Consider the following 22,261-nt stretch of genomic DNA (forward strand, 5'->3'; position numbering starts at 1 on the left):
AAAATCACCTTGCTGTGAGTGCTGACAACCACACCTTGAAAAGCATTCCCTTCCAGTTTTGGGTGCAAGTTGAATTGATTTTAAGCCATCTCAGGACTCAGGTCAGGTGTCTAACTCCTGTTCTTGGCCTGTTTTGCATTCCCCAGGGATAGATCAAGTCCCTCAAGCACCTGGCAAACCATGCAACATTAGAGCTTAGGAGGGAGGGAAAAAAGGTGATTTTTTTTTTTTCCTCTGAACCCAGCTGGCATTCAACATACTCTGAAACAAGAGGAGTAATAGCCCATGTAATTTTAATCTGGGTTAATATGCATTTTTAATAAAACTACAGATGCTACTCTTCTTCATACATTCCCATCTCTATTGTATCACACTACTCAAGTTTTGTTGCTCGTATTTGTTGTGGAAAATAACTATGTTACAAAGTGTGTAGTTCCCTTGGCCTTTGGAACTTTTTCTCTCTCTTGGCATGGTTCAAATCTTAAAATTATTAATTCTTTCTGTAGACTATACAACCCGGTTTGTTACATGAGTCTCGAAAGTCTTCCTTGTTTGAAATGTAGCTGGTTGATTAAAAGTCTTAATCTTGGGATTTAGAACAGACAGGGATTTTTCCTTACAGGGAAAGCTGGGAGTCCTTAACGGTTGTCAGATGTGGCACTATAGCCACATGGCTTGCTAGGACAAAGCCCCAAGAATGTGTTACAGTTTGAACAATTCCTATAGCAGAAAAAGTAAAAGCAGCTTTCCACTGAAGTCAGCTTGTTCTGAATTTCCATCTCCACAGAGTGATGGCTGCTTTCATACCTTTAAATGATTTCCTGGTTTGGTGTCTTCTGCGAGGTGGTGACCCGTAGCTGCTACACCTGGATGGCTTTATCAGCCTCTCATACTTGCTCTTAATCTTTGACTTCTAAGGCACCTCCCTTTAGCCCACTCTCTCCACACCGCTGGCTGTTATTCTCAGCCTTGGCCTTAGCTCACTCAATATTCATCATAAATTCCAATCCCCCCAGTTCAGCACTTCTAAGGGAAGAATGAGATAGTGACGATATTCTCAGTAAACATTCTCAGAGCAGCTTCTACTCACTTTGAACCCCAGTCCCTTAGAGGGGAAAAAGTATTTTTACTTTTTTTTTTTTTTTAAGATTTTATTTATTTGAGAGAGAGTGAGCTAGAGAGAGCATGAGCAGGGGGAAGGACTGGAGGAGTGGGAGAAACACTCCCTGCTGAGCAGGAAGCCCAACACCGGGCTTGACCCCAGGACCCTGGCAGGTGCTTAACCCACTGAGCCACCCAGGCACCCAAGGGTTAGTATTTGTATTATTAGTTTGCTTATATAAGTAGTGAGTTTAAACGTATCACAGTTGACGATATGGATCATGACATTGAAAATTTAGACAAGAGGAAACTGAGAGCATCTGCCTCCACATAGTTCGTGGTCACCTTCATCTTTCTGCATATTCTCTGCACCATGTCAACTTGACAAAACATCTAGAAGATTCTTGCCTTTGCCCCTCGGAGAGCTGCCATCAAGCAGACAGTGGATTGGTCTCCACCTCGTTCTCAGAAGTCCAAATCAAGCAGAACACTGTGATTCATGTCATTCTTTTTAGACATTCTCATCAGGCTGGCAACTCTCTTGTAGCAAGAACCATAATAAGCCTTAGGACTCCAGCCACTTTCTAGTTTTGAGTTATTTCTAGGTTTTTCTATACTATTTGAATGAGATGGCATCCAACAAACATGTTAGTGTTTTGGGACATGGATAACTGTTTTAAAAAGATAAGTGCCTTGGTTAGATACGCTCAGGTGATGAGAAACAAATACCATATTTCCCATTTTGCTTCCACAAATATTTTGTGTGGGACCCACTCACATCTGTGCTATATGATAGGTACCATGGACATTGGCTGAGTATTTAGACATAAGAAAGAAAAAAAAACAGTTTGTGTAACTCTTCGTTGGAACTATTTGGTGTATGTGTTTCGCCAAAAATACGTCCTGAGACCAAGAGAGGCCAACATTTTGACTATTTCATCTTGGAATCAAAAAGGTTACAGACTAGACAGGACAAAAGGAGAGGAGACTTCCATCCTGGAGCCTGGAAGGCGGCTGGCGCCTCGGTGGGCCGCTTACTTAAGTGTGTTACCTGGATATCCCACCAACCTTGCAACGGGATCATAAATAGCTCCTGAATGTGGCACTGTTGTAATTATAACCACTAACATAATAAGGTCTTCCAAGTGGCAACAGTACCCAATATTAAGTGCTAATGTACACACATACCTAGCGGTCACTTAGTTAAAAAAGACCGAGGTCAACAGCAACTGAGCTGCCAGCACACTCAAACTAGAGGGGACCGTCCCACTGCAGACAGCACGTTCCGTGGGCAGAGCGAGAGACAAAGAAAACCGGAGGGACTGATTGGGCCCTTCCAAGAAGCGTGAAACCTGGCGAGAGGACGGACCCCTTGTCGATTCACTGTGGGCTGGCGAGGACCATTCGCGAGTGCCAGAAACCGGCACCGGCCTGGACAGGTGTTGCAGGTACCGGAGGCGGAAGCGGAGAGAGAAAAGGAAGTGGGCTTTGGGCGGCCTTGATGGTGGGCTGTGTGCATGCCATGTGCCATTCCTGGAGGTCCTGGGAGACCCGGTCACCTGACATCCCAAGGTCGACAAGACAGGTCCGCTGACACTGAGTGCATGCGGTACAGTTTTATCTTTGCTTTAAGAACCACCTGAAACCTAGTTTATTTCACCAAGAAAGTACTCTGCTGAGCAAAGGAGCCTGCACCTCAAGATCATAGGTTTGTTACCCATTTTGGCAAAAGGGTCACTTATAAGACAAAGACTTTATTTATTTATATATTTATTTTAGTTTTTAAAAGATTTTAATCATTTATTTGACAGAGAGAGAGAGACAGTGAGAGAGGGAACATAGGCAGGGGGAGTGCCAAGGCAGGAGCCTGATGGGGGTGTTGATCCCAGGACTCTGGGATTATGATCTGAGCCGAAGGCAGTCACTTAACTACTGAGCCACCCAGGCACCCACAACAAGGACTTTTAATGCTTGTGACAAAATCCTCACCTCTCCGTGTCCACCAATCCAACACTATTATATCACAAATCTTGTTCCATCCCAGTCGGTCCCCAGACTTGAAAGATGGACCTTAAACTACTTGTACCCAGGTTCTAAGGCCTCATAAATAGCTGCTACTGACTTCCTCCTTCTGAGACACAAGTTAAGGCACTCAAGGTGTGTTCTCCCTTATTGGAATACACTAACCTTGGCTTTGCTTGGTCAAGAGGTCATCCTGGTGGTATTTTTGCAGGAGGGAGCAGTCAACAGAAGAATCCAGGCAATTTTCTGAAGGTGTGGTGAGTGCTAGAGTGTTGATAAAGAAATACATGCACACTGGGGGGGCCTCCGAGTGGCTCAGTCCTTAGGCATGTGCCTTTAGCTCAAGTCATGATCCCAGGGTCCTTCTTCTCCCTCTCTCACTGCCTCTGCTTGTGTCCCCTCTCTCGCTGTCTCTCTTTCTGTCAAATAAATAAATAAATAAACAAATAAATAAATAAATAAAAACATTTTAAAAAATGCTCATTAAGGACTTAGACGGGGACCCTGATATAGCATTAGAAATGGAATAGGAAGATATCTGGAGGAAGTGATGCTATATTAGCCAACCAGGAAGAAAGACAATAGGGTAGGAAAGGGTGTTTAAGAAACAAAAGAAGGACAAAAGCAATGATTCAGGGGTAGGGCAGAGCAAAATGGGTTTCTGGGGTGGCAGTGGTTTCCTGTGGCTGGAGCACACAGTGGGAGGTGGCAAGTGGTAGGAAATGAGCAGGCGAATTTAGCAGGATCCTTTAGGGTTGGTGGTCTATTGGTTAGAACATTCAGAAATGTTGAGGTTGAGATGAGACTTAATTGGGCATCTGTGTGGCTCAGGCTATTAGTACTGACTCAGGATTCAGGCTCAGATCATGATCTCAGGATCCTGGGATCAAGGTCCAGGTTGGGCTCTGTGCACAGCACAGAGTTGGCATAAAGATCCTCTTTCTCCCTCTGCCCTTTCTTCCCGATGCTGTGGTATCTCTCTCTCTCTCATCATCATCATCAAGAGAGATGCAATCTCTCTTGCATCTTAAGAAACAATAAGAGTTAATTACCAAACAGTTTGGTTTATAACAGATAAAAATCCAAAATTTGGGGCAGATGTTGGTAATGACTCAAGAGATCTCAACCTTATTTCAAGAGAAATAAGAGAATGGTTTCAGGAGTGCTGATAATGTACACGTTCTTCATCTGTGTTCTCATCATATAACAGGGTTCAGTTTGTGGAAATTCATTCAGTGGTTAACGTTACAGCCTGCTCAATACATTGTAACAAACACATAAGTGAAGAGAGAGAAAGAATTATTTCTATCCACAATTACCCTACTAATGACAGGCTGATTTAAAGTTTTACATTTTAATTAAGCGGAAAATAAATCCAGGTAGTGTAAGTAAGTTCGCCACAGTATTGAAATGAATGACTGGGAACACATGTTTGGCTCTGTTTACATTTATGGGAATTAGGAGTTTTAATGCATGTTTGAAAAATTTGATCTTCAAGTACATTGACCTTCATTGTCTACATGAATGTAGGCTAAACATGGTTGCTCTAGATTGTGAAACATGTTCACAAAGAGACCTTAAAAAGTGCTGGCCATTCACTAGCTTTGCGTAAAACAAACAAATAAACAAAACTGTGTTAAAATGTGTTGTAGTAAGTATAATTATACAAAAAATAGGGAAGAACTATATATACACTGTATAGAAATGATGTTCAAATGCTATTATTTGTGAAAAAACAAGTTTCCTAGGATTGCCATAATAGATTACCCCAACTAGGTAGTTGAAAACAACAGAAATTTATTTTCTTACAGTTCTGAAGACTGGAAGTCCAAAATCAATATATTGTCAGGGCCAGGTGTCCTCTAAAACCTCCAGGGGAGGATCATTCCTTACCTCTTCCTAGTTTCTGGTAGCACTAGCAATCTCTGGCATTTTCTGGCTTGCCTCTGTCAACATTTGGCATTCTCTCTGTGTGTCTCTATCTTTGTTTCTTCACCACTCACATTGAATTAATGCTTGGCTTAATGATCTCATGTTGACTTGATTGCATTTACAAAGACCCTATTTCTGCATAAACTGACATTCACAACCACTGGATGTTGGGACTTAAGCATTTCTTTGTGATGACCAATGCAACCCATAACAACAAGGTACAGAGCTCATTTAGGTAAAAATATGTGTACATGAACGTATACTTGTTTATGCAAAAACATGGGCCCCTCTGTAAAGAACACTAACTCAACAGTGCTTTCCTGTAAGGGAAATAAAGGGAAGTTTTCATACTTTTGTCAAAGTATTTGAATATTTTACAGTGATAAGTTATTACCAGTGTATTATTTATTTTTTAAGTGCATGTTGATTAGGTACCTACTATGAGGCTTACGTAAAAACTTGATCTGTCTTAAAATATATGTAGAAGAAACATTATACACCTTTAAAAACCTCAAAGTGTTCAGAGGTATAAGGGATAGATCAATCAGTATCAGTAATTTAAGATTTAGAATTTTTCAAAATCAAAACAGGAAAAAGACATGTATGCGAATCATATTTGAGTCATATTTGACCTATTTAATTTTCATGTTCCCTAACAAACAAATTTTATAATGTCCTCCGTAAGCCATTGGATTCAAGGTCAGATGACTTTATTTACTTTGATCAATAGAGGCAGTAAAATAAATTATTTGGATTGGTTATTCTGTATATACAGAATAGTCCTTAATCTAGTTAGTGCACTTCTTATCTAAAGAAATATATATGCAGAGTCTCTATTCCAGTATAGTATTATATAGGCCCAATCTGCATAATTATATCAAAATAATACTTGACTGTAGTTATATAGCCAAGATTTATAGCATTAAGTTTTCTTAAGAAATTTAAACTATGTTATATTAATTAAGACTTAACCATCTTACTTTACCTTTAACTTGATAATATAAAATAATGTTTGTGCTAAGAATGTTTCAGCCCATTTTTCTTCCCATGTTCATTAGTTTTGAAGTTTCTGTGCCATTCTTGGTGGTACTTGGACAAAGCTGGGAGCTCTTGGCCTGGGATTAGCACCATGAAGATGCTCTTCTCAGAGGCTTTGGAAAGCTCCCTGTGACCAGCGGTTGTAGAACTTAGGAACATAAATACCTAGTTTAGACCAGCAGGCAGCCTGTATTCTGTACCAGTAGTAAATCTTTCTCTTTTTCTCCTGTTTCTAAAAGCATTTCCTTCTGTTAACCTCTTCTTCTGAGACAATGGCTTATTACTCTTTTCAATGAATTTAGGTATCTGTAGGGGGAAAAAATAAGTTCTATGGCAAGGGAATACTAAGAAGTTGGCTTTCTGGTTGTAATGGATAAGAAGGAAAATGCAAAGTTTAACACAGATAAACAGTTCAAATAGGCTCTTGCCACTGCATTATTCAAGAATGTTATCATAAAAAGTTCAACATTTGCCAACAAAACATTTGTAAACACAGAAAAGAGCAAACATTTCCTAGTTTGGAAGTACCTCTGTTTGCTGTAGAGACTATTTCTCATTCCTATCATGAGATGTAAGCAGAATAAAATATATATGTTTCAAAACTATGCCTTTAACTAAACTATTAAAAGATGGATTGAATAAATGTTGGTAAGTAACTCCTCTATAATTAAGTCAACAAACCAATTTTCTTTCTCAGAAACTGAGCCCTGAAAAATTTATTCATACATTTGAACACATTCTGTTTAGAATTGAGGTAGAACATAGTCAAATTCTATTTTATCTGATTTACCTGAACAAGGAAATGTGGAGAAAACATGTAAAGAATATGTTGCTTAGGGCGCCTGGGTGGCTCAGTGGCTCAGGTCATAATCTCAGGGTCCTGGGATGAGTCCCACATCGGGCTCTCTGTTTAGCAGGGAGCCTGCTTGCTCCTCTCTCTCTGCCTGCCTCTGCCTATTTGTGATCTTTCTCTGTCAAATAACTAAATAAAATCTTTTTAAAAAAATTAAAAAAAAAACAATATGTTGCTTAATCTATAACCTCGAGACTACGCGGGAAAAAATATACTGAAGTGCTTTTAGGGTTTCTACTTAAGTTGCTATAGCTTATGTTGAAAGAAAAGAAATAAGAATAGTTTCTTTCCTGTTTCTTAGCAAAATAATAGACTTTGTTTGGAAATGGTACACATTGGTGAGCATGAGCCACCTGAAGGACAGAGCACTTACAAATAGCTTCCAGCATCTTCTCTCTTCAGAATTCAGTTATATTATTTTGCTGTTGGTCGCATTTTGGGGTGCCTGGGTGGCTCAGTGGGTTAAAGCCTCTGCCTTAGGCTCAGGTCATGATTTCAGGTCCTGGGATAGAGCCCCGCATCAGGCTCTCTGCTTAGCAGGGAGCCTGCTTCCTCCTCTCTCTCTGCCTGCCTCTCTGCCTGCTTGTCATCTCTCTCTCTATGTCAAATAAATAAATAAAATCTTAAAAAAAAAAAGAATTCAGTTATATTTTGCTGACAAGTCTTTGCTGATTATATCTTCACTAGAATTTTATCAATAAAAACGGATATTAGCCATTTTTTTTTTTTTTTTTAGATTTTATTTATTTATTTGACAGAGAGAAATCACAAGTAGTCAGAGAGGCAGGCAGAGAGAGAGAGGGAAGCAGCCTCCCTGCTGAGCAGAGAGCCCGATGCAGGACTCGATCCCAGGACCCTGAGATCATGACCTGAGCCGAAGGCAGCGGCTTAACCCACTGAGCCACCCAGGCGCCCCGGATATTAACCATTTTTAAGTTAGTTTCTGTTTTGTTTGTTGATTGTCAAAACTGTGGTAAGGGATCTTGTACGTCTTTGTTTTAATCTGTTCTCTCACCTTGTTCTCCTTCATCTTTCATACCATAGCTCCTTACCTGTCAGGAGGAGAATGGGGTACAGATTATAACACACACATGTAAAAATGGTACATTATGGGAAGAAATGGTTGTTTTGTAACACTTTCCAAAATTTCCGTATATAAAATAGTTTTCTTACTAGTGTTTCACTAAATATTTCACTTTCCGCACCGATTTTTACCATATAACATGATGATATTTATTCATTCATTCAGTTATTTACCGGCTAATTCATTCAATGGGCATTTTTGAGTGTTTACTATACAGTAGATATGATGCCAAACACATGGTATGTTCACCGTGAACAAAATAGAAAGAGTTCAGTTTTCTTCCATGGAATTGACCCTGTTGTTTGTAGCAGTGGGGGAGGGGTTAGCACAGACAGGGATGTAGAGGAAACAGAGGTTCTATTTAAGTCCATGGTCCTGAGCTCCCATTCCTGTCATGGAGAGGCAGACAAAGAAGAACTTTGCAAGACAATAGGTATTTGGCTGTTTCTATTGTCATTTACCTTGTTTCAGGACTCTGTAGAGGGCTGTTCCATGCATCTCACAACAAAAATATTAATGTTCTTAAGTCCTGTAGTTTGCTGGCCAGGAGTTTGAGACATGCAATGTAAGCCAGTGTGAAAAGATTTTCTTTTAACTTCAGTTATGAGCTGTGTTTTCAGTTGATTAAAGATAAGGTGGCAATTGAGTCACATTTGAAGACTTTTTTTTTTTCCTTACAGTAAGTGTATTGGAGAGGAGCCTGCCTACCATTTTTATTCAACCATTTCTTTACTTCTACTAAACAATATAGCTTCAAAGGATTTTACTTTTTCCTCTTATGATAGGTAAAGATTTCATTCCCTAAATGTTCCTTTTGGTGACTCACATTGATATGCAAATGTGAACTTTCTACCTAATTTCTATAGGATATCATTCAAGCAAGAGTATTTATATCCTCTTTATATCCTAATAATGTATGCTACAATAACCATGAACATATTTTTGATCTTTGAATTTTAATTATGTCAATGATATTTACTTTGATGTGAATGTGTTTTTCTCAAAAAGATCAAGGTGTAGAATATGTAGTCAGTTTAGTAAAATAGCCTTTTCATCATTTTTTATTACTTACTGAGTTTCTACAATATTTGGGGAACTTCGACTACTGCTTAAGACTCAGGTGGTGTGCAGTGATTAAACAGTATTTTGGAAGCAGCATTATACATTTGATTTTGCTCACAGTTGTCTGCTTAGTCAGTCGTATGATATCTGAATTATTGATTAAATGATTATATGATTTCTGAAACAGCCCCAGCATGCTGATGTCTTTAACATCTTCCATTCATTTGTTCATTAGACTCACATTTACTGAGAATCTACAATGGGCAGAGTAAGTACGATGTGAGTCATTGGGGTTATACAAATGAAGACCACATTGGCTTTTTCAAGAAAAGGGGTCATATTTTAAGGTAACCATTATAGTCCAGGGTGATGTGCATATTGTTAAGTCCAGTAGGAACACAGGGTTGGAAGTGTTTAACTTGGTTTGGGTTAAGGTTGGAAAGAGACAATTTGCTTGGAACGGGGTAGGCTGAATCTTCAAATAAAAGTAAAATATTCTCAGGCAGTGGGCTAGGAAAAGAAGTGAGACATAGAGGAGCAGTGAATCTGTGATGATTAACTGGACTACAGAATATTAAAACATCCAAACAAGAGGACAACATATACTTATTTACATTACATAAAATTAGAGAGTACATGTTGGTTTGCATATCATTAACATCAAAACAATTAAGCATTTATTGGTGTTTATTTTTGTAGATTATGGAGTTAGTTTGTTGTGACACAAAATTCTATGGCACTGACTATAGCCCTGGGGTGTTTATAGGATGAAAAAAAGCTAGCATTTCATATTAAAAAGGTAAATATTGTTGTAGGTATATTATAATGATTTTATAGAGGCATAATATGATAAGCTGATTGTATTATTTTCAGGCAGATTTAAATATGTGTTTACCTGTGAAAAATACAGTTTTGTATTATAATAGAGGAGTTTTCTACAAATTTCTACACATTTCTAAAAATACAAGTATTTCTAAAATAGAGATTTTTAGAAATTTTCTACACTTCTTTGATTTAGTTTGTTTAAAAATAGTATGATATTTGCAAACATTGATATTTTTGATATATACTTTCCATCTGTGATAAACTGTCTGGTTTGGTCTCAAATATATACATATTACTCAATGAGGTTTAAGGCCTATTATGTACTAGGTACTGGAAATGCAAAGATTAATGAAGTGTTTATTTAGAGGTTTACAATCTAGTGGAAAGAGTTAAAATCGTAACTTTTACATGTCATAGGGAGTATAGCAGAGGGGACATGACGCCTTGTGTGGTGAGGGGCAGCAATGCCCAAAAAATCATGGTTGGGCTTCAGGGAATAGGAGTCATTTGAACTGAGATTGAAGTCAGAGTAGGAAGTTAACAACAACATTCCAGGCATAGCAGGTGAAAAGATGGGGATACGAACACTAATTTTGATATCTGCTTTTAGTTTGGTATAGCTAAAATGCAGGCTGTAGTGTATAACTATAGCAGAAATGTAATGTAGGGTTCAAAACACATTATGGAGGAGACCTTAGTACCACATAAATTTTTATTAATAACATCTACAGGATATTATTATGGGAAAGATAATATAAACTTTTAATTCTGTGGGTTTTTTTGTTTTGTTTTGTTTTTGTCTTTAAAGTCATCATGGATTTATACTACCTTTTAATATCTTTATTCTCCAAAAAATACTGAATGTAACACAAAGAATTACACCCTGAGACCTCTAGGTTGTTTGGCTATGGCTAGTGTAGCAGTGAACCTGGGAACACATTTCAGGAAGATACTCTTTTCATAACCCCAAATCTAGTGAAATGGAATGACTAGGTGTTATGACCACATTTAGCAAAAGCCAATAAAATGTAATCCGTAAATTCCCACATTTGAATGAAACGGTATCTATGTACTACTACTTACACATATTCCTTTCAGTGAATTTTAACACATGGAGCCCTGAGAGAAAACAGGCATCAAAATGATTATAAACTGTTTCCAAAATTATATGCATATTAAGAATTGTCTGCTTGTACTCACATTATACACACAAAAACACATATGCTATTTTTGCAAATGTATAAATATTCATTTTTATGATATGGTAGTTAACAAAATTGCAGATTTGTTTTAAAGAATTGTTGATTTTTGTGTGTTTTTACCATCATCCATTTTTTAAATTTAACATATATTTACATTACATTATGATTACTTTAGGTGATATAGCCCATGACACAGTTTTGACATTAAAAAAGACTCAACTTTGAAAAATGTCAATTTTTAAATTACTTTTGTTTTTATCTGTTGAAAAGATTAGTGATACTCATTTCACTTCTTTCCTTTGTTTAAAAATGTCATTCTAATTTTTTAGGTCTAGAACAAATTTGATTTTTGTAAGAAACACTGTAGGTAAGATAACAACCCTAAAAGTGCACTTCTTTTTTCTTTTCTTTTCTTTTTTCCTTTTTTTTTTCTTAAAAGTGTTTCTAATATCTCTTTGAATGTAATGAAATACTGTTAAAGAATGAAGTAAAATGCTTTTATGTGTTGGAGAATAGGATGATTTTGTTCCCCATACTTTGTCTCCCATTCTGAAATGCTTCACGAACCAAAATAGAAGGCCAGCATGTTTATCTTTTTTACCTTCCCACCACAAACTCAGGGTCAACATTAAGGCTTACCTTCTTTCTTTTGTCTGCATCTTCACAAGGACTATAACTATAAAGATGTTGTAAAATCTAGATCAAAACTTGTTCCAGCATTACATAATTGAGAATGCATTGTAAATACAGGTTTTTTGTGACTTAGAAATTAAAATGACTTATTAAAGTCTTCTTTGAAAAATAAGTCTTAAAAATCAGCCTTGGCACAGATATCAAGTTCAAAATAAAGTTACTTGGCCCATTTTTACCTTCTAAAAGATCATATGCTTTTGGTCATTAAATTTCTTTCATCATGAGGATCCACTATAGGAAACAAATGATATTCACATATTTTTTCTTTTTACAAAATGCCAACTTTCTGTATAGGGATATAATGTTAGCTTCGGGATAAGGTTTCTCCAGTCTTAGAGATTTTGGAGACAACTCAGCTTTAAGTAAGAATTTGCCAAGAGTAAAGATAGATAGAATTTGCATAAGCTGGAGCCCTTGACTTAGAAGAGCCCAGGCTTCTGTGAGTAAATAGTGACATCAAGATGTAATCTAGTAAATGCTGCTCCAGAGATATGACAGATTAGGTCAAAACAATCAAGGTGGGTGTTGTACTCCCACAGCCATTCTTAGAATAATGTAGAGATCCTTTGAATGAGCCAAATGAAAAGATGAAATTCTGCACTGGTTCCTAGTTTGTGAAAAGAACTTCCTATTGCATGGCACCTCCACTTAGTTAGAAAGCACAGAAATCCTATTCTCCATTACCTTCTGACTTCTGATTGTAATGGGCCATATGGTTCCCGATTCTTCTGTAAGTAACTTAATGCTTTGTGTAATTAAGAGGGCATATGCTTCCTATACAAAATCACTGTTAGATCTCCTTTTCCTGGCAGAAACCAAACTGGACCAGGTTGTGATATCAGCTTTTATCTGCTGCCAGTAAACTTTAAAATCGCTTAATAAAATTCAGAGAAAATGATGATACGTCTTACAGTTTTCAAGATAACCACATGCGTTATTCTAGTTTATTCTGAGACTCAGTACTCAAGAGAATTTAGCACCTTGTCACTCCCCATAACCCTCTCCCCACCAGCAGACTTTTATGGTGAGAATTTGACCAGATATCAGGCAAAGTTAAAATTCTCTTTAGATTCTTTTTATTTTTTCTGAAATTTAGTACTCCCTCATTCCAACTCACTGATTTTTTAAACATCTCACAAAGAACCTTTTATTTTTTTTTCCTATTAACTTCATCTCTGAAAAGTTAGAACTGCAGGTGTATGGTCAAACAAATGTGAGTCATCTGTATAATTTTGTACATGAAAGGGACAAAAAGGCATATCACTTTTTGTTTCACATTCTGAGGATTGACTGTCTTTGATCTTACTTAAAATAGCCATAGAATTAAGTCCTTTATCTTGAGTCCTTATTCTGCTTCAAGTTGCTTGAAGGATGGTCTAATTCCTTTTCTTTGTTCTGTTGAAACATGTTTTAGAACTATCAGAAACTCCTGATTTTTACTATAGCAGTAATTGTCAGAGACCCTGGCTAGGAGTCATGCTGGTGAGGTTCTACACATACCAGAATCCACTGGAGGCAATAGGAATTTCCAAACTTAAAAACTAGTATGAAAACAAAATGATGTAGATTCATGTGAGTTAAAATTGAACTGTTTGGTAGGGACATGTGTTAGATTACAGTAATAACTATAATTATTCTACACGCATGCCCATATCCATGGCTTGGGGTATAACTTTGTAATAACCTCCCACCATGACTAGAGAGAACCTCCCCACTTTTTTAGACTCGACTTAGCAATGTGACTTGCTTTCATCCAGTGAAGGAGGTAGGAGTAACAGTGTGCTATTCTGAGCCAAAGTTTCAAGATACCTTGCATGTTTCTTATCAAGTTTTTATGGTTCGGCCATAGCCGAGGAAGGACATTCCTGGCAGTCTGTTCTTGGGAAAGAGAACTGAGGAGCAGAGCCAACCCACATATAAATGAAGAACTCACCTGAGGTGAGCTGAGTTCTATAAATTCATAACAAATAGTAATTTATAGTTGTATGCTGTTGAGTTGTAAGGTTGACTTGTTTTGCAGCAAAAAAAAACCCTCAGTCTGCATTTGATGTGTTGATGTGTGCTAAAAAGAAATCTCCTGTAGAGAGAGGCTCTTGTTTTTCAAAGATTCTTCTAGAAATCTACAACAGAAACTTTGGTCATTAGTATATGGTTTTCTACAAATAACTTTTTAATGGATGAAATGAATAATGTTTAAGGTATGTTGTTGACTGCCACCATACTTATTTGGGTCATACCATTTAGATAATCCAGCCAGCTCAGCATGTAAATACCTTTAGATTAGGTCTAGAGATTCATTGGTTCTGTGTTCTCCCTACTTCATCCAGGAATGTTCTCTCACCTGACTAGAGAACTGAGTGAATCACATAAATAAATAAATAAAGATTATTCTGTGACTAATTTTGTGCCTGATAGCTAATAAACAGTTGCCTATTTGGCAACTTTTTCTTTTTCTTTTTCTTTTTTTTTTTTTTTAAAGATTCTATTTATTTACTTGACAGAGAGAAATCACAAGTAGATGGAGAGGCAGGCAGAGAAAGAGAGAGAGGGAAGCAGGCTCCCTGCTGAGCAGAGAGCCCGACGCGGGACTCGATCCCAGGACCCTGAGATCATGACCCGAGCCGAAGGCAGCGGCCCAACCCACTGAGCCACCCAGGCGCCCCTTGGCAACTTTTTCTAAGACTTAATTTCATTGTGAAGTATGGGGGCAATCACTACAGTTTTACACTGAATGCTTCTGGCTCTTTGTTTTGCCTGGTGCTTTTCATCCCGATGTTCATGGTTAGTAAGTTGTGAGGATCACTTTTTGACTGAACATTCAGTTGCCGCTACAAGATCTTCTGGGACTCTTTCCCTTTGCTCTCTGTCATAGCCTCTGGCAGTGTCCCTTTTAGTTGCTGTCTGTCAGCCTAGTTCTCCAAGTGAGAAAGACAAGGATAAGGTCAGAGCCCTTAGTCAACCTCCAAGGGACATAAGCCTTTGTTATTATAACCTCTGAGATTTGGGTTTTAATTCTTACTCTTTTTCTTTTCTTTTCTCTTTTTCTTACTCAAGTGTAGCCTAGGCTCATGTACCATTTGATAAGGAGGCTACTGGGAAGAGGAGATACAGTGCTCACCTGCCTCTAATCACCTCATGTGCATGACAGTAATGAAACTTGACAGTTATTGAAAGGATAATTTGACAAAAGTGAGGTTGATATATTTCTATACCAGTGACTCAAATATAGCTCCTTCTGCCTGGTTGAAAATATGTGTTGAATCTTTTCTGGCCTGAGAATTAGCTGATAGGGCTCTAATTCTCAGTCAATATGTAGATTGCTTTAAATAGGATCCTGGTTTCTTGTGACTGGGTCCTGCTTTGAAGGGTTGGGGTTGGGGGGGATTGGTATCTAGTTTAGAGGATTCCTGATGGTTTAGAAATAAGTCATATATGACATGGAAAAATGCATATTTTGGAAAGTTAAGATAGTTAAATATACTTAGAATATTTTCATTTAGATTTTCTCTCAGCAAATACTCAGGGCCAATCCTAGCAAGAGTTTTTACAGTCCAGCTGGAAAACTTCACCAGCTACCAGGAAATGGTGAGTCTCGGGGCTGCTGAGACAGAAGACTGGAGGGTGTGCTGAACATGTGAATTATGCATTTCAATATGTGTTTTGAGTGGGTGATCTTGTTTTATCTTCCCACACTGCTCTGCTCTAAGTATGATTCTTCCTATGTTGGATTCTTCAAAAGCAGTTGAAGGTTAGGCTAGGTCAATTGGCCAAGACCACATGCACATTGAGAAAAAATAGCAAGAACACTGCCTTGTGTTCCATCTCCACGGTGGCTCCCCCTTAAAACACACTGAGCACATATTCTTAGTTCTCTTTCAGGATCCCTGAGACTTCTTCCTGGGTAACCACACACAAGTTACCCACAGCATGCAGTGGTCCTGCAGTTGGTTATGTCTCCCTGAAGATACGTAGTGCCTTTTCTCACCTCTCCCATTGGTCTCCTGTTCCTACTCTTTAATTTCTTCTTGCCACCTTTCCCTTTTTTATCCTTTTCCCTTTTTGCTGTACTTTCTCAATTTAGTACTATTTCTTTTCTTTCTTTCTTCTTTTTTTTTTTTTTAAGATTTTATTTGTCAGAGAGAGAGAGAGAGCGAGAGAAAACACAAGCAAGAGGAGCAGCAGGCAGAGCCATAGGTTGAAGGCAGAAGCAGGCTCCCCGCTGAGCACGGAGCCCAATGTGGGACTCTATTCCAGGACCCTGGGATCATGACCTGAGCTAAAGGCAGATGCTTAACTGACTGAGCCACCCAGGTGTCCCAATTAAGTACTATTTCTTTAGGGATTTGGTGAGAGGAAAATGCATTAGGACGAGATCATTGGGTAAGTAAGTGAGGGAAGAAAGCTGAAATATTTTAGTTTTTCTTCTCCAAATGACCAACCAAAATGAATATGATTGATGGTTGTTTTGTAATATTTCTGAAAGCCAGGTGGTTAAAAATCTGATAAATGTACTTTCTTAAAGTGTTATTTAAAAAGAATAAGCTTATGTCTTATTTCTTTATATAAATCTCCCAATTGGGAGTAAAAGAAGTGAGCAAAATGAAATGGATTAGCCTAGTCTCACATACCAAGAAACCAAGTAGAATTATATGCTTTTTCTCACTCTGAATATGCATGAAATATAAACATTTCAAGCTATGGCTATCTGGGGGGAATCTTATGTTTACATAAGCATTATATTAAACTTTGGTTCTCAACAAATATGGTCAGAAGATATGTTCATATCCTCTAATGTATCTGTCAGAGGGAAAAATAAATCATAATGTTGTTCAACTGATTTAAACATGTGTCATGAAATTATAGCAGGAAGTTCTTGATTTGTTTTGACTGTAGCCTCGACATGTCAGCAGGGGTCAAAGTGAGGTGTTTGCTTGTTTTGTTTGCTTGTTTTTGTTTTGTTTTGTTTTGTTTTGGTGCAGGTTTTGTTTTCTCCTTTCTGCCTTGAGTCTGTCCTGTACTCAAGATGCTGCCAGGTTTCCAGGCATTTTACAGATACAGCAATATACTGCAGCAAAGAGACTGGTTTCTTGGACTTACTTTTTATAGAGAGGGACCATTTTCAAGGAGCAGTGTCTGAAGAAACCCCAAGACCTTATTGGCCTGTATCACATTCCATGTTCACACAATTAAATAGAATGGATTGAATCTTAAGGTTGGAATAAGACCCCACACTCTGAGAGAGACATGTAAATTACATCAGTTTCAACAAACAGGGTAAAAGGCAAATATCCATAGTATAAGAAAGTAACAATGACTACTAAAGCATTTGAATTTCCATAAAGCATTTGAGTTTCCATTTTACAGTTTGTTTGGTTTTCTGCCCTGTTGTCATTCCTGCTGAAACTCATGAGTGTATGTGTATGTATTTGTTTCCCTGAGAAAGAGGGAAATAAAAAGAGAGATGATTCTTACATTGATAGATGCAGCAGGCTCATGCAGAGCAGCTTCTTGAACATTAGGAATGAATTTGAGAAAGTACATTTTGTTTCAAATGGTGAAGAAAATAGTGAATTACTTATATTTCATTCCTGCTAATCCTTTTTGGTTAACCACATCTTTTTGTTTCTTCTCTCAGTATCTATAGTGTTTCCATCTTTAATTTAGAGATTATACCTTGTTCTGTTTTGCATCCCACACATAGAAATATCATCACCATTATATGTTTAACTTGTTCTCAGATTGATTAGTCATGGTATGTATTGCCAATTCAGTACAGTATTATTTTATAGAAAAAAAATCACTCTGTGCAAAAAGGTGCTTATGCATACATTTGCATCATAGTGGTGGGTAGTTATTGGTGAGGACTCAACTGCCTTCACCCGAAGAACAACATTTAGAAGACCCTCAAGTTGCTGCAGGAGACAATGAGAGGAAGGAAACGTTAGTCAGGGGTGAAAGGCACCATATGTCCTCCAGTACCTACGCACAACAGGGAGTCAGCCTAATAGCTGTCTTAATGCACCCTGTTGTGTGTAGGTATCAAGGACATATGGTATATTTCACCCTGAACTGTGAATTTCCTGAAACAGCTGTAATGTTCTTTTAATGTAGTTTGTGTGAGTCGTTATATATAAGCAGAGATGTTTAAACCATCCCCCTTTCTCCCATTCACAGTAATCAAAGGAAATGTATTTAATTTACACTTATTGAACTTAGAAGTTAATGTACACTTCTAACTATTGAACTTTTCCCATTTTGAAATGTTATCTGCCCTAACCCCAACCTTTACTTCTTTCCATTTTTCCACAAATCTGTTTTTCTCTCTCTGTTTCTCCATCCTGTTCCCCTTTCCTCTTTTCTGCAGTTAGCAAAGGACCACTGTTGAGGGAAAGGAGTGATTTTTTTTTTTTCAAGTTGTTCTTAAAGTGACAGCCTGCATATCGAAACTGTTTATATGCATTGTTATTTTTAAAATGTTGAGTAAAATTTAGATCTCAATTTCAAGTTTGGGATTTCAAATGTATGAGTAACGGTAAGAAGCTGTGTTCATTATCTCCTGAAGAGTCAGTTTTTGTTTGTTTTTTTTGTTTTTGTTTTTGTTTTAAGTTGTTGTTGTTGTTGTTGTTGTTTTCCTTAGGGACATTTTATGCTTATTATGAATTTATGTAATCAGTTCTGATTTGCAACCTGTGACTTAGAAACAGTGTAATAGGATTCTTAGATCCAAACAGTAAAACATAACCCAATTGTGGAAATGAGAAAAAAAAAAATCTTATGAGGGTTAAGTGAAGAATAAGTTATGATAAAAATCATGTGAACCTATAGTCAAGGATAAGGATGAAAGATATCATTTCAGGGAAACATGCTTGATGTGAAAATAATTTGACATAGGTTTAACTGTTAAAAAGAAAGTTCATCTGAAATCATTGAAGGTGATTAATAGTTCAAGTAAGACACAAAAGACACAAATGACGCTAATGAACAATTATTTTTCAAGATTCATTGGAGGAAAAAAAAAGAAAATTCATAGCACTCAATTATGATCCAAATGATTGCTTACTTAAATTAATGATGACTCAAAATTCAAAAAGAAAATACTGATATATAATAGACTGTAACACTTGCCTTCATATGAGGACATTATATTATAATTTTGAATTATGATAAATGACAGAACTATCTCACTTTAAATGTATTTACCTAACTTAAATATATATAGTTCTGTACTCTGGAAATAGATTTTTCACATTTTTCTTGGTTGCAGTAGTAGGTGAGATGTAGCCATCATTCCCCCTTAAAGATTAAGGAACTAAAATGCATACAGAAAAGTGTTAGAGCCAAGTTGTTATTAACAAAGCCATCTGCTCAAAGATCTTTGCTTTTGGTATAAATGGAGCTGGATAAGAACAGATTAGGCTGAGAATTCTTCCAGACATTTCTTTGGTGAATAAAGGTCTTGATAACACACTATATGCCGTAACTACACACGAATGTTTTAACATCGGTCACATTGTTTCCCAGAAGAATAAAATAGCATTAAAGCCTGCTCTGCTACCTTGGAATTTATGATACTTAATAGCTACAAAAATGTTTATCTTTGTTCAATTTCTGATAAAAAGATTAACCAAGTAAAACTGAGCAAAAGAAATAGGATATAGAAGTCTACTTGAGAAAACTTGATTGGCGTAAGTATTTCTAAAGTTTTGTATAAGATCTTTTTTTTTTTTTTAAGATTTTATTTATTTATTTGACAGAGAGAGATCACAAGTAGGCAGAGAGGCAGGCAGAGAGAGAGGAAGGGAAGCAGGTCTCCTGCTGAGCAGAGAGCCCGATGCGGAACTCGATCCCAGGACCCCAAGATCATGACCTGAACCGAAGGCATTGGTTTAACCCACTGAGCCACCCAAGTGTCCCTGTATAAGATCTTTAAACCAAGCTTATTTCTGTATATTCTTCAAAATGGAGTCGAATTATCAGTATTAACTGCTCAGGGCCTTTTGATATACAAAGTGGTATTTATTTATCTATTTATTTATCTATCTATCTATTTATTTATTTATTTTTACAAAGTGGTGTTTATTTTTAAATATTTCATTATTCTTATTTAACAGTAATACACATTCTTCTTAATTCATGCAGATTTTTTTTTTCCATTTGTATCAAAGTTCCAGTCACTTAAAAACAAAACAAAACAAAACTGACAGTCCTTTGTGATAAAGAACCTATGGGGCAAAGTGAAACCCAGCTTTCTCCTAGTTAGCTATACCAACTACAGGCAAATTATGTTTTCTATACTCCTAATTACCTCATCTCCAGAATGGAAGAGTATATCTAAAGCAGTGTTTTTTAAACTTTAATATGCTTAAAAATCACTAAAGATCTTGCTAAAAGTGCAGATTCTCACTCAACAGGTCTTGGATGGTGCCTGTTTTTTTGTTTTTCTAAAATGTTCCCAGGTTATGCTGGTTTGCTGTTTCACTTTGAGCAAGAAGCTCATTCCAATTTCTCATATTCCTTGGCTACAAATGGAAGCATCTAGGGAGATTTTTAAAGTAACTGATACCTATTCCCACACAGATAATTGAATGAAAGTCTTGATGTGGGGTCCAGGCATCAATATTTTTAAAGTTACCAGGTGATGTGAAAATGAAGTTACAATTGAGAACAGCTGTTTGAGATGATACCTGTTTCTGTTCAACTTTATAAAGACCGTAGTAGACAAGATGTACTTCGTAAAATCATGTGTTCTACTGGAAAATGGGACAACCTATCAACTACAGGAGATTGAGTAAGAAAATGGATAATTTTTCGGATAGTGAATTCACATTAGTGCTACATGTCTCTCACCTAAAGGAGCAAAAGAAGAAGATTGAAAATGTAATTGAATACCACCAAGAGTACCAAGGGGAGATTAAGAATCCATTAAAAAAAAAAAAAAAGATTGTAACATGAAGCAAAGAAAAGACAAAGGTCAAGGCCATACTTAATTAATTATTGGAAAAGCCACATGTAATTAACAGCTGTGTGGGATAAATATCCATGTTTGTGTACTTCTAAAGATGAAAAGGATCTGCTCAAGTGTGGGCCTGTGACCACAGAAGAACATTTAGTTACTCTTAGCTGGCTAACCAATCCTCTGGTCCCGTGAAACAGAGTGTCTGTAAACCACTAATTATAATTACAGCCAACTCACTCTTTTGCACCTCCTGCCCAAACTCTTGATTTAGTTTTCTGACAACTTACCAGCTTCTGACATACCACAGTATAAATTTCCTTTCTCTGCATTAAAGTGTAGTGACAAAAACTGTTGTCTTATTTTCTTTCTTATATCCAGGTGCCTAAATAGTGTAGAGTGTAAAATATGTGTCTTGGGTAAATATTTGTTGAACAAGTAAATGAAATAAAACAAATATATTTAAAAAAGAAAAACAAAATAGCAAAAGAAAAAGGGAAGATGAAGAATGTAATCTTAACACCTGAAAGTAATGTAACATTGTGTATCAACTACAATAAAAGATAAAGATGCTTAATATCTAAAAAAAATATGTATATAATCTTAGAAGGTCCAAGAATCCATTCTGACTCCTCTTCGGAGCTGGAGGAATCTTTGTTTTGCTTTTATATAGGAAAGGTCAGCCTTATAAACTATTGTGTCTTGAATATTTTAAAATGTTTGTACCATAATGCTGTCAAAATAACAAAATACAATTTAAAATTCAATGGGGTACCTGGGTGGCTCAGTGGGTTAAGCCTCTGCCTTCAGCTCAGGTCATGATCTCAGGGTCCTGGGATTGAGCACCACATTGACCTCTCTAAGGAACCTGCTTCCTACCCCTCTGACTGCCTTTCTGCCAACTTGTGATCTCTCTCTCTCTGTCAAATAAATAAATAAAATCTTTAATTAAAAAAAATTCCACAAAAACTCTAAAATTTTAAGAATAAATATTTTAGGTATCATATTAGTTACTTAAATTATTAAAGTTCTTAACTTAATTCAATTGCAGACAATTATTTTTGCATATTTGAAAGATGAACTGAAAACTTATAAGCAATGTTTTTTTTTTCTTTTTTTTTTCTTTTTTTCCCCTTGTTCCGCGAAGTCAGTAATCTTCAGAATAAAATTCTGTTTTGGGATCACAGTTGATTCTACTATAAAATAAATATAGATTTCACTACATTCTGAAAAATATTTGTTCTAAATTCTTAGAATTTAAGGTATCAATGGGAATCCAACTAATGGGACCAAGAGTGACACTTTTTCCATGTCGTTACTTTTGAGTAAACACAATGGGAATTTTTATTTGTGTGTGATCTGGGTATGAAAGGAAACTTGTTTGTTCACTTTACATATCTAAGAAGTGTATAATTTAGTGTATTCTGTGGTCTTTTAATGTCATCTGTAAGTGAAAACAACGGAGAGCAAAAGAATATACTGGCAGCAGTGGTGTG

Source organism: Mustela putorius, unplaced genomic scaffold, assembly GCF_011764305.1.
Source record: "Mustela putorius furo isolate JIRA1106 unplaced genomic scaffold, ASM1176430v1.1 tig00000129_pilon_pilon_pilon, whole genome shotgun sequence".
NCBI classification, from domain to species: domain Eukaryota; kingdom Metazoa; phylum Chordata; class Mammalia; order Carnivora; family Mustelidae; genus Mustela; species Mustela putorius.